This window comes from Zootoca vivipara, chromosome 3 (genome assembly GCF_965207765.1).
Source record: "Zootoca vivipara chromosome 3, rZooViv2.hap1.1, whole genome shotgun sequence".
Lineage (NCBI taxonomy): Eukaryota > Metazoa > Chordata > Lepidosauria > Squamata > Lacertidae > Zootoca > Zootoca vivipara.
In genome coordinates, this window is record NC_142586.1 from 42,352,794 (window position 1) to 42,369,420 (window position 16,627).

The 16,627-nt window shown below is 41.8% G+C and overlaps 1 long non-coding RNA gene across 1 annotated transcript in view; it reads left to right on the plus strand.

Annotated features, from left to right (window-relative positions):
- The window catches only part of LOC148686228 (uncharacterized), a 76,481-nt gene that overhangs the window by 14,524 nt on the left and 45,330 nt on the right, over positions 1-16,627 (plus strand). Inside the window, exon 2 of the long non-coding RNA XR_015948931.1 lies at positions 8,264-8,394. This is a non-coding gene — a long non-coding RNA (uncharacterized LOC148686228). The remainder of the gene's footprint in view (positions 1-8,263; positions 8,395-16,627) is intronic.

Here is a 16,627-nt window from a genome sequence, read left to right on the forward strand (position 1 = left end):
GAAGTTATAGGGATTTAAAATGAACAATAAGGCTTTAAAGAAAGCTGTCACATAAACGTTTTCAAGAACAACCTGTCCTAAAAGATCGGTGTGGCTCATTAATGCATATTAAAAAAATTGAATTAATTATTCTTTTGAAACCATGAAACAATGTTGCAGTGTCTGACTCAATGCAAGGAGTTAGGGATAAATTACACATTGTATACAAAACTGTATACCAGGAGCCTGACGGTCCTTTTATTCTTTTGAAAAGCTGTTTTGGGAGGGGGCAATTCAAAGCAGAGTGTCAAGGGGTGCAAGTTCTTTTCTCATATACCATATTCCTGATAAAAATCTTCCCCTTGCTGCAGCAGCATTCTTTACAGTATTACAGTAGGAGGAATATTAGTGCATAAGGCTGCAATCCTATATTTTGGACTAAGCCCAGTTGATTGCAATGGGACTTCTGAGTGGACATGTATAGTATTGATAGTCATCCAAACTCATCATTAGTATTCTGGAAATCTTTCTTCCTCCTTGTCCTGGAGAATTTTGTAAATCAAGAAAGGGGTACATCTTCCATATATCTCCTTTAATAGATAACCACTAGCCATACTGTCTGGGTTTTCTGGGTAGTCTAACAGTCTCTAGACAACCATAGGTTCTCCATCTTGTTGTAAATGAGCATTTTTTTTTTGTTCTCCTGTATGATTTACTTGTACTGCTGTGTGTTAATTGGTTTTATGTGCTTTGCACATTACAGGGTGTTACTGTTAATTTGTTGGCCTTGGTAGTGATTGTGTGATTAATAACGGTTGGAGTCTTCTGTTGCTAGGCCTTAGCACAGGTGAGAATACTAATTTACTTGACTACAACAGTTATAAACAAACTTTTATAGCCAGCTGCTCCCACCACAACTTTCCTTTACAACAGAAGTTGATGGAAACATTGGGAGGCAAATCAAAATGGAGAAGAACATGTGGAAATCACTGCATTTTAAAACCACAGACTTTTATATCAAGAAGATTCCTGCCCCTCTGCCTGCTAAAAAAAACCCCGTCTTTCCCAAGCCACAATAAATGTCTGAAAGAAATTGAGATTTCCAGGATCTTGCAATTTTACGTTTAGCAAACAGAAAACTTATATGCAGCCACCCCTGCTGGCCTTTCATAAGATTTCATATAGTCAGACTATTCCATATACTGTAGTCAGATACACTGTTTTGTTTCAGTGTATCTGAAGAAGTGTGCATGCACACGAAAGCTCATACCTATGACAAACTTAGTTGGTCTCTAAGGTGCTACTGGAAGGAATTTTTTATTTATTTTTTGTTCAGACTATTCCAGTTTAGGCAGAAAGTCTAATGCTCAGATTATTATACACAATGCATATTTCCTAGAGTGTACCTTCCAGAATTTTAGCTGGTATGCCTCCTCTTTGACTCAGCTGGTCCTCTAAAGGCTAGGGAGACCAGGAGGGCAATTGAATGGCTCCCACCACTTAGAATAAGAGATGCTTAGAGCTGATTTGCATATGTTCCACCTATTCCTAGTTACCTAGAACAGTCCCCTCTCTTTTCTGCAAATAACCCTCTCTAGTTTACCTTTCAAAATGGTGTATATACATGTGCATATGCACTAGAGTGCACTAGCTTCTCTTACACACCCTGCTGCTTGTTAACGGCTTATCCAGATACTTAGTAAATGTTGCTGACTACTAGGGTTGCAGCTGTTCTGCAATAAATAAAACCAGATCCATTGTGAAATTTAATATTCTGTTAAAATTCTTAAGTTTTCTAAAAAAACAAGCCTGTTATGGCCAGTGCATGGCAGACCATTGCAGGTCAAAGGGATACAGCTTCCAAAATGGCCCATAGAGAGGAACGGTCAGTCATATATAATAGTGGTTGCTGGGGCAGAAGTGGATTGGGCAGAGATCTACACAGAGTGAAGATAGCAGCATAGCTGCCAAGTTTTCGCTTTTCTCGCGAGGAAGCCTATTCAGCATAAGGGAAAATCCCTGTAAAAAAGGGATAACTTGGCAGCTATGGATAGCAGTGTTACTACAAATCTGTAAGTATCCCTATATGAATCAGTCAGATGGAGGTATGGATTTACACACAGGAAGAGAGAAAAGAAGTAAAAAGTACTAGCAAGAGCACACATGTTTTTGAGTACAGTAGCTTTTCACCCAAATTTGGATTTAATAACACATGATATATGCTCTGTGTTGATTCTGTTATGTAGACGGTGAAATCCTATACATGTCTACTCAGAAGTAAATCCCATTGTGTTCAATGGAGCTTTCTCCCAGCTAAGTGGGTCTAGAACTGCAGTTTTACCCTGATTGCACAGGTATCTGAGATAAATGAAGATTTGTTGTTGCTGCATGCATTCTGTTAGGTGCTGGGGTGCATTTTATACTAGTGTTTTAGTTTAAAATCTTTTTTTATGGTGAGCTGCCTTCAGAGGGCTTTTTGTTCTGAAAATAGTAAAAACAAAACTTACAGCTGATCTATAAATTGAGGTAAGCAATACAGTACATAATTAATGGGAGTGAACTAGATTGCCACTGTGTTTGAATGTATACTACCGTCGAGTCCACATAAAGCTATGTCAGAAAAAGAGGGTTTAAATCTAGAGGCTCCCCCAACCTCTCTGATACACAGGTTTTCTACCATATTATTATTATTATTATTATTATTATTATTATTATTATTATTATTATATAAACAGAGTTTTGCTTTGTTTTTCCATGGGAAATATTTAATTCCAGGAACTCCATACCTTATGATTTACCTATGTTTGTGTATGGCTATTATATTTTTTTTTTTTAAAAAAACAAATAAAGCCACACCTTTCATGATAAGACTACAAGCTGCCTTTTTAATATGGTTTGAACAGTATGGAATCTGAGAACAATCAAACAAGAAAAGCCACACACACATATACCAACTTCTGCTGCTAGGAAGTTTGAAATAATATGCTTTCAAAAGCTGTTATTATTGATGGCATTATTACTCTTCAGCCAAAAGTTATAGTTTTGGGAAAGCTACTGGATGGGAATGGTAACGTATCTGATCTCTCACTCCCAGACTTGTATACAGTACTTGAACACTTGCAGGATATCCATGCTATAACTCAGCACTGATGACATGATAATCCAGGGTTATGGATGTTGTACGTAATGGTGGGAATAAAGAAGTAACACTTTCCGTGTGTGTATTGAATTTATAATTTTGCTTTCCTTGTTGTTTCAGTATATCTTGCATGAAAACGCACAAGCCAGTTATTTTGCATTGCTCCACACCAAGCGGATGCCATTTTCTGTAGAAGATACTGTATGTTTCTAGCATGGATGGCATAGGGATCCACAAAGAACTGGATTTGACAATGCCAGTGCCTATAATAATTCTATCACCATAAGCCAACTCCAAACCTGGGGGGCGGGACTATTAAGAATAAAATCTAACAGTTTGATCCTCAATACTAGTATAGTAGTCTCCATCTTACTTATTTATGTGCACCAAAATACAGTATCTACATTAAGCATAAAGGCAGTCTGTATATCTCTCTTGGTTAGAGCATGGTGCTGATAACACCAAGGTTGCAGCTTTGATCCCCCTACAGGACAGCTACACAGTCTTGCATGGAAGGGGATTGAACTAGATCAGGCACCCCTAAACTCGGCCCTCCAGCTGTTTTGGGACTACAACTCCCATCATCCCTAGCTAACAGGACCAGTGATCAGGGATGATGGGAATTGTAGTCTCCAAACAGCTGGAGGGCCAAGTTTGGGGATGCCTGAACTAGATGATCCTCGGGGTCCCTTCCAACTCTATAATTCTGTGAGCCATTATATAAAAAGGACATGCATAATACTTTTGTGTAACACCCACCCTTGACATGTTCTTTATGTTTTCAGCTGTAGATTTCTAATAAATACTTGGTCATAGAGTGAAACTACAGATGTTGGTGGATTGCAAAACTCCTTGGCTGAAGTGAGTTTTTGAAGCCCTGAGTTTTTCTCCAGCTACCGTTTCACAGCCTCTGCTCTGGCTTTGGTGATGGGAAGGATCCAGCATGAGAAGGGTGGTCAGATCTGTTTGTCTGTCTGTCTGTCAAGCTGACTGGCTTTTCTTGTTTCCATCCTTCCTTACTAATAGCCACACCTGGTATGTTAGGGAATGTAATTTTTCCAGGGCACCAGATGTTGCCAGGGGTGCCTTGGGAAAATTGAAATTTCCAGCACTCCAGGTGGGAGAAAGCAGATAGAGAGGAGGAGGAGAAAGATGAGAGCTAGACATGTCCGCATCTGTAACTGTACTAGGTGAGGGAGGCAGCAGCAATGAGAGGCAAAGTTAAAATTATTCTGCTCCAAAGAACTTTTTCTCCAAGCATTCTCCACTGTTTTAATTTTTGGTTCCAATCTAAAATGTTCCAGAGGGAGCTTACTCTTCTCTAAATAGAGATGGAGAATTCAATGGAGGTTTCAAACAGAGTTTAAAAGAAGCCTATTAACCACGTTTAGGCAGCACCTGTATTGTACTTCATTATTAGAGAAGTTTATTGCTATTTAGGCCCCATTATTATAACTGCATAGCGTGCTTTTATTACCCTCTAATATGTGCAAAAATTTTTTTAAAAAAGAAACAGATTCAGCTCACCTCCTGTGTGACTGTGGTTAGATGCTGTGGAGTTGTAAAGTCTCCATTTAAAGACTGTACATCATAAAAACATTATAGTTTTATTAACGATCGTGTAGGTTTAACATACTGTATAATAAAGGATCAATGCTATAACATGATTAGCTACCTTATGTTATATGATTTCGGCTAATGAGGAAAGGCAGCCACATGACAAGGGGTGGCAAAATGTGACTTATTGACAAACAAGGAAGCTTTTCCTGCTGACGTGTTGTTGATCCTTTTTGTACTTCCTTGAAACTAGAAGCCTTTGTATTATTGTTAGAATGGTGTTCAGCCTTTTGTCTAGGGTCTTTTACCTTTAACCAGGCTTGTGGGAGATCTTTTAATATTTCTTAGCATTAGATTTACTTGCCCGGTAAATATAGCTGATGAAAGAGAAGCTGGCGATCCATAAAAGACCAGGCTGCAGGGATCCTCATTAATCTTCTAATAGTTTTTGCTGTCATCCGTCTTTAAAGTTCCTTGCCTTGTAAAGTATTTGCGGCGAAAGCTGGAGCACTCTCGGCCTTCCACTACTAAGCAGTGACTTCCAGCCAGATCTCCAACAAAAGCTTTCAAACAGTTTTAGCTTCAGCTGTGTCATTGGCCCAGGTTTTCCACCATAAAAGGGAAAATATTGTTTGTTTAACTGAGTGTTACAAAGCCAAGGAAAGGATCAGGAGCTGAGGCAGAATCAAAGCAAAAAGACCCTCCTCCCAAAAAATATCTCTCTCTCTCTCTCTCTCTCTCTCTCTCTCTCTCTCTCTCTCTCTCTCTCTCTCTCTCTCTGTGTGTGTGTGTGTGTGTGATTAGTAGCATGTGTTGCTTTGGGGAGTTGATAAAATAAAGCATTTTTGAATTAATTCTGTGCATCAGAAAATTTGTTTTGTTGTTGTAAAATTCAGAAGACTAAGTTGAACAGTCTGATTAAAAGTGCCTCAGAATGATGCACAACTGATGGAGCTAAATTGGCTCAAATGAAATGACTGCATTCTACTTTAACAAATTTATAGATTGGACTGGCATGGTTTCAGAATGCACATTTAACATGTAGCAAGTCCTTTTTAAAAAAATGTGCATAGGATTGGGCTGCTGGGCTGCAATCCTATGCATACCGAGCTGGGTGTGGCCACAACTGCATGTAGAGGAGCTTACCTCTGAGTAAGCATGGGTGGATCCTAATAACCCAGGAAACTATTTTAATATTGCACATGTAGTGTACTTTGTTCATGAATTTATGAGTAAATGCTTTTGATGACTTATTTCTATTATTTATTTATCAGCTGGCATCACTGGAGTGAAGTAACTCCGGAAAGTATTTGAAAATGTATATGGCAAAAACAAACAACAGTACCCCTCTGAAATGAGGTTAAGGTACTACTGTGTGGTTAGGTGCTAGGTAACTATGCTGCATTGTTGAAGGGCACTGAGTGCCTTTGTAAGGGAAGTGGATGGGGAGAAAACCAGCACTAGTTGGCTCCGCCTGCCATTGGCTCCTTCAGCCTAGCGTTTTGTCCCACTAGCCCCTTTGTGTACCGCCTGCTACTATGCTAGCTCTGCTTAGAAATGCATGACTTCGTATATTAGAAAAGCAGGTGCTATGTACCATTTTCTTTTTAGGTTTCTCAAATGATTACAGGGAACCAGGCAGAGGGCCTTCTCGGTAGTGGCGCCCATCCTGTGGAATGCCCTCCCATCAGATGTCAAAGAATTAAACAACTATCTGACGTTTAGAAGACATCTGAAGGCAGCCCTGTTTGGGGAAGTTTTTAATGACTGATGTATTTTAAATCTTTTGTCAGAAGCCGCCCAGAGTGGCTGGGGAAACCCAGCCAGGTGGGCGGGGTATAAACAATTATTATTATTATTATTATTATTATTATTATCTCAAATTATTACACAATTGGGTAATTTCAAAGTAGTGAGTGAAACAATGGTTAAATGTGATTGTTGTTCAGAGCTTGTCTTTCCATGTGAGAAACAATCTGTACAGTGGTACCTGGGGTTACAGACGCTTCAGGTTACAGACTCCGCTAACCCAGAAATAGTACCTCAGGTTAAGAACTTTACCTCAGGATGAGAACAGAAATTGTGCGGCGGCAGCGGGAGACCCCATTAACTAAAGTGGTACCTCAGGTTAAGATCAGTTTCAGGTTAAGAACAGAACCTCCGGAATGAATTAAGTTCTTAACCAGAGGTACCACTGTATACCTATAAGGATTTTATTTATTTATTTTGCTTTTTTGGAATGTGTTCCCAATTAGTTTCAGAAAAAGAATGCGCTCATCTGGACTAGGAACAAGTCCCTTCTCACCATCTGTTATGGATTTTTGTTTTGAGTTATAGACCCCTACATTCCATTAAAGAACTAAGTTTTAAAACACTGTTATAAAGTGCTAATATTTGGATAACCCACAATGGCCAGGTAAGCACAACTTCACATGAGAACTGGGATCCGACCACACATACAGCTTTCAGCCCATTTGGGAACACACACACACACACACACACACACACACACACACACAGAGAGAGAGAGAGAGAGAGAGAGAGAGAGAGAGAGAGAGAGAGAGATTATGTGCTAATTAGTACAGAGTAATTTACAAAAATGAGAACACAGGCTGCGTACAGACAACATCCTATTTAAGGCTGAAACGAAAAGTCGAATGTGGTTAAATTAGGATGGATGATGACAATGAATGGAAGCAAAAACATTGGCATGGGCTTAGCAGTTAAGGGTCAAATTCGAAACTGGGCTACAGTCCCATAACATATTTATCAGTTGTAGGTGAACAGAAGGCCTGGTTGTATTCACAGGGCAATCTGTGAGCACACTTACTTGGGAGTAAGCCCCACAGGAACCTAGGTTAGAATAGAATGGTGCTTTCAGGCTATTTTCCCCTCTCAAAATGAAAATGCATTTGAGCTGGTACAGAAAGAGGGGCTCTAAACACTGCAGGCATTTTTCGATTGCTTACCCACCACTTTGTAATGCATAGAAGGATTCAGTTATGAAATTATTCGAGAGAACTAAAGAAAAGGCTTGTTCAGGGGTTCTAAACTCCTTGCATGCCTTTCTTGCTTAGCAAGGAAGGTCAGGGCTAGCATTCATGGAGTTATTTGGTGTGGCACATGTGTACATGACTCTGCCCTTGTTCTTCTCCACTGAGTGCCTAGATCAATGCCTGAATGCAGCTTAAGTGCAAAGCTGATTCTGCAGAATTAGCTGTGTGAGGAGGTTGTACAGAGGCAGAACACTCATCCTTCGCTGGGAGTAAGCCCATACAACACATGCTTCCAGTCCTATTGATTGCAATGGAGTGTTAGGCTAGGCACAACTAATTTGTCCCTTAGCTTGATTTCAACTAAACCTGGTGCGCTAATAGAAGTGAAAGCAAGGGCTCCTCCCCTGCCTGTGGTCCCCACCCCTCCCAGAATAATGTGAATGGGGGACTAGGATAGGAGGGATTGTTCTATCTGGCAAGCAGAAATGTTTGTGATGATAAAATGATCATACAATAGTTATGCTGAATTCCTCCCCTTTATTTCCAGTGGGGCAAACAGCCCGACCCTAATCATGCTTTTTTCTTCTTCCAGAAATCAAGTCCTATTGAATTTTAGTGGGATTTATGTCCAAGGAAACATGGCTAGGTGTGTTGCGACCATCTTTATCTGAACATGGACCGATCTCAGATGTGTTTAGCGAAAGCAAGTGGATTTGAAAACTGGTAAAAATAAAATATGTTTATGTATAATTGTGCCAGATTTCACTTGAAACTGTTTTGCTTTTTTCAGTGATTTTTAGGCTGCCTTTTGGAGCCTATCACAAACTCTACTAACTTGAGACTCACATATTGATTATTGTAACTCGCTCTACGCGGGGCTGCCCTTGAAACTGACCCAGAAACTCCAGCGGGTACAGAATGCCACAGCAAGACTCCTTACAGGGTCCTCGCACTGGCTCCCAGTGGAGTACAGGGTCAGGTTTAAGGTGCTGGTTTTGACCTTTAAAGCCTTATGCGGCTTAGGACCCTCTTACCTGTGGGACCGCCTCTCCCGGTATGCCCCGCAGAGGACATTAAGGTCCACAAATAATAACATACTGGAGATCCCGAGTCACAAGGTGGTTAGACTGGCCTCGACCAGGACCAGGGCCTTCTCAGTACTAGCCCCGACCTGGTGGAACACTCTCTCTCTCAGGAGACTAGGGCCCAGCGGGAGTTGTCATCTTCTCGTAGGGCCTGCAAGACGGAGCTGTTCCGTTTGGCCTTTGGACTGACTCAGTCTGACCCCAGTGTTACCCTCCCCTAAGGTTTTATCCTACAGATATTTGAATGAGGTTCCACTTGTAGATTCCCATTTTAAAATTGAATTTTAACATTGTATTTAATCTGTATTTTAGTTGAATTGTTTCTTTTATGCATGCTTTGATATTTTTGTTGTTAGCCGCCCTGAGCCCGGTCTTGACCGGGTATAAATAAAATGATGATGATGATGATGATGATTATTATTATTATATGCTCAGCCTTGGTGCATCCACCAGTTCATGTACCATCCCCATGTATTCATGCGTAAGGCAGAATCCATGTGGAGGGATCCAAGATCCTGGCATGGGATCAGCAGCCTAGTTATGTATTCCAGTTTGACTGCTACATCAATAGCCATTACTGACCCTCACTATTGCCCTTGCCAGTGTTATACTTGTTTAAAATGCCAAAAGAAAAAAAAGTATGCATACAAACAGTGCTTTTTGGTTTCTTTTCATCGTTTGTTTAATCAGCACATGTCATTAGCATATTCTCCTCCACTCCAGCCATCTAGCCATTACTGAAAATATTGAATCACTTGAACACTGGTGGAGCCCTCGCTCAGACACCTCATTTAATAATTCCTGCCAACTTGACAACGAGCCATTAGCAGTTAGAGAGGGAGAATAATTTGCACTGAGTAATTCATAGGATGACTTTTACCTTTTTATCATTACAAATTGTTTGTGAGAAAAATAAAATTGTCATCTAGAGTTATCCACTGAATAATCACTTGGGCATCTACTGGTTTACAATCACCGGAAAAATTTCTTTTTAAAGCAAAATAGCTTTAACGGTGATCTTTTAACCAAAGAACATGTTCTTGTTTGCTATTTGTTAAACAATATTGTTAAGCAAGACTGCATGTAAAATATACTTAAAGGCAAAGGGAACCCTGACCTTTAGGTCCAGTCGTAGACGACTCTGGGGTTGCGGCGCTCATCTCGCTTTACTGGCTGAGGGAGCCGGCGTACAGCTTCTGGGTCATGTGGCCAGCATGACTAAGCCGCTTCTGGCGAACCAGAGCAGTGCACGGAAACGCCGTTTACCTTCCCGCTGGAGCAGTACCTATTTATCTACTTGCACTTTGACATGCTTTAGAATTGCTAGGTTGGCTTGTGGTTTAGACCACAGCGCCTGTGTCCCTGTACTTATAATATACTTATAAAGTATCAATTCTATATTCACTCACTTGTGAACAAGCTCCATTGTATTCAGTGATTGAATCCAGGGCTGTGTTTCAGCCGGAACTCGCCAGAACTCAGTTCTGGCATCTCTCAGGTGGGCGCCATTGCCATTCTAAGAGAATGAGGGAGGTGTTCATCTCTTTTTTCTGGAAAAATAGCAATGGTTGTAGCCAATGTGCAAGCTGCGTTCTGCTTATGCATTGAGTCTTCCTCTTCCTATCCTTCCCTTGCACATTTCCAAAATCTACCCCAGAGGATCCCTCAATCCTCTTTTGTAGATTTTGAAGGTCTATCATGGGAGGAGAGGGAAAAGAAGTTCCATTGCACCAGCAGAGGTCTGTTGCATGAGTGGAACAGCAGCAATGGATACAAGCAGTGCTTTTTTCTGGGGGGGACCCAGGGTACACATACCCCTAAACATTTTGTGAATCTTTGTACTTTTCTTCATTTGCTGTATTTATTTTTCCCAATTTGAACTATGAAATGGTGATTTTCTTGAGTCAAAATGGGAGTACCCCCAAACATTTTTAAGGGAAAAAAAAGCACTGGATACAACCCATAGTTCTGAGCAGACATATGTAAGATTATTCTGTTAAAATAGTTCTGGGTGTGTAATAGGTAAGAAACTTAGGCTGCAATCCTAGGCACATTGACTTGGGAGTAAGTTCTATTGTGCCCAAGGCTTGATTACTACAAGGCACTCTATGTGAGGCTCACCTTAGGCTTGGACCACAAGCTGTAGCAGGTGCAAATGCAGTGGTTAACTGGATCAACATATTGCCAGCATATAACGCTTGTGCCGGGCAATTTTCACTGGCTGCCAATATGTAACCAGGCAGGGCCGTCTTAAACGCCCCTGCCGCTGTGGTGCGCCGGATCTCTCCGGCGCCCTCCCGCCCCGTTTCCCAGCGCGGTGGGCGGGTGGGCGCAGTGGCGGGCGGGCGGGCAGGCACAGTGCGATCTCTCTGGCGCCCTCCCGCCCCGTTTCCCAGCATGGTGGGCGGGTGGGCGCAGCGCGGCTCCCACAGGCGCAGCTGCGCGGCGGATCGGTGGATCGGCTGGCCAGCGGGCGGGCGCAGCTCGCGGCGCCTTTCTGACGGGCCGGCGCCATGGTGCCCTGCGCCACCGGGGGTCTACCTAGAGCCGGGCCTGTAACCAGGCCAGGTGAAAGGTTTTAGGACTGGTATACAATGCCCATAACAATTTGGAACCAGCGTGTCTGAGACATCACCTTACCCCAAATATACCAGTACGTGCCTTATGCCTCTGGGGTCTGTCTACTCAGCATGAAATTACTAGGTAGTTTTAGGTCAGCTCAGGAACTGTCTTGTGTTTTATTGATCTGTAAGCTGCTCTGGGAGCTTTTTTTGTCCGAAAAACCGGGTCTACAGATGCTAAATAAATAAATAACATGAGTTTCTGTTGTTGCTATTATTAGTTCCTTGATTCTGTGGACATCCCCGTTACAAAAATTGTAGATAGAAATATATGCGGGAAATTGACTGGGTTCATAAGAATCATTCCGAGTGAGAAATACTCAAGTCCTCCCCCTCCCCCACCTTCTTCATATTTTTATATCAGCTTCTAGGCATAATGTTGTTTGCATTTTGCATTAGTTTCCTAAACCGCTGTGAAAATGTCATGTAGAACCGTATCAAATGTCTTCCAAATGTCAAGATGTACTGCATTAGAGCCATATGATTAATCCTATTGAAGTCATTGGGATCACTTGTAGGAACAGGATTGGGTATGCACTAGGAGGCTTACGGTGGCAATCCTGCTCTGCTGAAATCCCGCCAGCTTTTGCTATTGACTTCAGTGGGTGAAGGATCCCACCCATGAACCCAAATTAACTATTTGATCATTTCATTTTACCTAAATGCTTGGACGTTGATTGCATTCATTGTTCTAATAATACACCAGGCTTAAGTTAAACCTTCTGTTGTGGCTAACTGTAAATGCTATCATATGCAGCTGACCTGACAAAGGAACAGGCTGTTTTATGCATATTCAGTGGGCCTGCTCAAGTACTGTATGGAGATACATTTTGAGGGGAGGGAATCTATCACAGATAACCAACAATTCCTCCACACATGATTGTTGTGTACCACCTAAAATGCTCTTTCCCCTTCAGTGTGCATGAATGAGCTCACATGTATGCTGCTGTACATACAGAACATTAAGAAGCAGTAATACCAAAGAGTGGGCTATATCTTTTTAACAATATACAAATAACATATCTCAAATGGGGAGGATTGTGTTTGGCAACCATATCCCATAAAGTGTTCCTTGATGGAACAGAGGGGAAGGGCAGAATAGAGATATGGGAGGTATACATAAACAGTCATTTTCTGTAATGGTCTAGTGGAGTTTCAGTGTGTTTGCCCATCCAAGGAGGAAAACAGAGTTCCATTCCCACCCAAATCAATCCATTTGAAACTTATGGACATTTAACATACACCTTGAAACGTACAGTAGTCGTTGTTGTTTAGTCGTTTAGTCGTGTCCGACTCTTCGTGACCCCATGGACCATAGCACGCCAGGCACTCCTGTCTTGCACTGCCTCCCGCAGTTTGGTCAAACTCATGTTCGTAGCTTCGAGAACACTGTCCAACCATCTTGTCCTCTGTCGTCCCCTTCTCCTAGTGCCCTCAATCTTTCCCAACATCAGGGTCTTTTCCAAGGATTCTTCTCTTCTCATGAGGTGGCCAAAGTATTGGAGCCTCAGCTTCACGATCTGTCCTTCCAGGGAGCACTCAGGGCTGATTTCCTTAAGAGTGGATAGGTTTGATCTTCTAGCAGTCCATGGGACTCTCAAGAGTCTCCTCCAGCACCATAATTCAAAAGCATCAATTCTTCGACGATCAGCCTTCTTTATGGTCCAGCTCTCACTTCCATACATCACTACTGGGAAAACCATAGCTTTAACTGTACGGACCTTTGTCGGCAAAGTGATGTCTCTGCTTTTTAAGATGCTGTCTAGGTTTGTCATTGCTTTTCTCCCAAGAAGCAGGCGTCTTTTAATTTCGTGACTGCTGTCACCATCTGCAGTGATCAAGGAGCCCAAGAAAGTAAAATCTCTCACTGCCTCCATTTCTTCCCCTTCTATTTGCCAGGAGGTGATGGGACCAGTGGCCATGATCTTGGTTTTTTTAATGTTGAGCTTCAGACCATATTTTGCGCTCTCCGCTTTCACCCTCATTAAAAGGTTCTTTAATTCCTCCTCGCTTTCTGCCATCAAGGTTGTGTCATCTGCATATCTGAGGTTGTTGATATTTCTTCCGGCAATCTTAATTCCGGCTTGGGATTCATCTAGTCCAGCCTTTCGCATGATGAATTCTGCATATAAGTTAAATAAGCAGGGAGACAATATACAACCTTGTCGTACTCCTTTCCCAATTTTGAACCAATCAGTTGTTCCATATCCAGTTCTAACTGTAGCTTCTTGTCCCACATAGAGATTTCTCAGGAGACAGATGAGGTGATCAGGCACTCCCATTTCTTTAAGAACTTGCCATAGTTTGCTGTGGTCGACACAGTCAAAGGCTTTTGCATAGTCAATGAAGCAGAAGTAGACGTTTTTCTGGAACTCTCTAGCTTTCTCCATAATCCAGCGCATGTTTGCTATTTGGTCTCTGGTTCCTCTGCCCTTTCGAAATCCAGCTTGCACTTCTGGGAGTTCTCGGTCCACATACTGCCTAAGCCTGCCTTGTAGAATTTTAAGCATAACCTTGCTAGCGTGTGAAATGAGCGCAATTGTGTGGTAGTTGGAGCATTCTTTGGCACTGCCCTTCTTTGGAATTGGGATGTAGACTGATCTTCTCCAATCCTCTGGCCATTGCTGAGTTTTCCAAACTTGCTGGCATATTGGGTGTAGCACCTTAACAGCATCATCTTTTAAAATTTTAAATAGTTCAGCTGGAATATCATCACTTCCACTGGCCTTGTTATTAGCAATGCTTTCTAAGGCCCATTTGACTTCACTCTCCAAGATGTCTGGCTCAAGGTCAGCAACCACACTACCTGGGGTGTATGAGACCTCCATATCTTTCTGGTATAATTCCTCTGTGTATTCTTGCCACCTCTTCTTGATGTCTTCTGCTTCTGTTAGGTCCTTACCACTTTTGTCCTTGATTATGGTAATCTTTGTATGAAATGTTCCTTTCATATCTCCAATTTTCTTGAACAGATCTCTGGTTTTCCCCATTCTATTGTTTTCCTCTATTTCTTTGCATTGCTCATTTAAGAAGACCCTCTTGTCTCTCCTTGCTGTTTTTTGGAAATCTGCATTCAGTTTCCTGTATCTTTCCCTATCTCCCTTGCATTTTGCTTGCCTCCTCTCCTCCGCTATTTGTAAGGCCTCGTTGGATAGCCATTTTGCTTTCTTGCATTTCCTTTTCCTTGGGATGGTTTTCGTTGCTGCCTCCTGTATAATGTACAGTAGTCACATGAGCTTAATTTGGGACTTAAGCTTCTCCTGCATAGATATACCCATTCATTGTGATCTTCCTGGGTTTACCCTTCCTGGGTGTGCCAGTCTGTCGAAGTCCATCTTGTAGCAACCCAGGAGAAGGCCTTTTCCATTGTGGCACCCAGCTTGCAGAATTGCTTAAGGGATGTGCCAACCTTGAAGTGTTTCTGTCAGTCACTAAAAGCTTATCTTTCACCACAAGTGTTTGCTGGTCATTGATACCTAGCTTGTTGTAATTACCATATTGGCCTGAATATAAGCTGCACTTTTACCCCCCAAATTCCCACCGTGAAAAGTTAAAGTGCGGCTTAAATTCACGACCTTACAGAAATTGGCTTCTATGGGACTTCCGGTGACGGAAGATGGCGGGCGCCACGGCAGCACGTAGCTCCTAGGACCACCAGCACCAGCATAAGACACAATTTTAAGGGAGCAGCTTATATTCGGGTATTGTCTTTCTCTCCCCTCCCCCCCGAATTTTAAAGGTAGAGCTTATTTGCAGGTGCGGCTTATATTCGGGCCAATATAGTATTATAGCTTGTTGTGGGTGCTCCTATATCTATTGTTTCAATGTATTGATTTTCATTTTGTCTTCCATGACTCTAAAACTGCCTTGGAAGTTTTAATGAAAGACTGTATAGAAGTGTTATAAACAAACATACATAGCTGGATCATGTCATTCTTTTATAAACCATTGGCTGACAAATTCCTGAAATGGGTAAATGAGATCATTTGTCAACTCATGAATGATATGGGGATATTGCATCAAATTCATTTACCTCAAAAAGTTCAGAAAGTGATACATTAAATCAGTATAGAGTTTAGCAGTCGTATCATCTTGTACAAGCTTTAAATGCTTATCAGCACAGTAGTCTAAATGGCTATTAAGTTATAGATACCTAAGTTATTGTTATCAGCATCTGCAAAGGAACGTTTCAGGCTGCGAGGAAAGATTCCTGCTAAAGCAGGACTTTCAGTCAGTGCCAGATTTAAATTCAGTGCCTCCTGCAACCCCCAGTTTCAGCAGGGATCGCCTGCATTCAGAAGCTCCTAATCAGTACCTCCCAAGTGGAACCAACCCCAGCAGAGCTTGCATTGGGTGCCATATTTAATGATGCTGAATGCCTGCCAGTGAGCAATTGAGAGTACATCTGAAGGTTTCCATTGCAGCTGCATCTTTGCCTGACCCCGGCCTGATGCCATTTGGTGTACAGTCTTGATATACAGGTAGCTCTTCATGGGTTTCATCACCTCCTGATCTCACTACTTCTACCATGAAGCTGATGGCCATGCATTTTATTATATCTTGATGTTCTCTGTGAAGTTTGAACTGTGCTTTGTCCTGTTATGTTTTGGTTGTTGGTATTGTATGCCTTTTTATCTTTTCATACACTGCTTAGATTTTTTTTGGGGGGGGGGTGTTTTGGATGAAATATTTCAATAAGACAACATGCTTTAGTTATTATTGTTACTGTTGCTGTATTCCACCATTCCTATAGACCAGGCATCCCCAAACTTCGGTCCTCCAGATGTTTTGGACTACAACTCCCATGATCCCTAGCTAACAGGACCAGTGGTCAGGGATGATGGGAATTGTAGTCCAAAACATCTGGAGGACCGAAGTTTGGGGATGCCTGCTATAGACCATATAATACAGTATATCGTGACAGACAGAGGGAGTCCTCTCTCCCATTATATCCTTACAAGAACCCTGTGGAGGCACATTAGGCTGAGTAATGAGCCTAGATCGCAACAGGGTGTACTTAGCTTTCTCAAATGGGGCTTAAATGTGCTTCAGTTTGGCTGGACTGTAACCATTATTCTTACTTTCTTCTAATTATATAGTTCACTGATTCCCAGAACGTTCTTTCCCTTTCCATCCATTTAGCAATATCCCCAACATTATCTATTGAGGAACATATGCCTTTTTGCCTTTACTTTTACTTATAAAGGTTACCTCAGATTACTTCCACAATGGCAATCATATTGAATATGG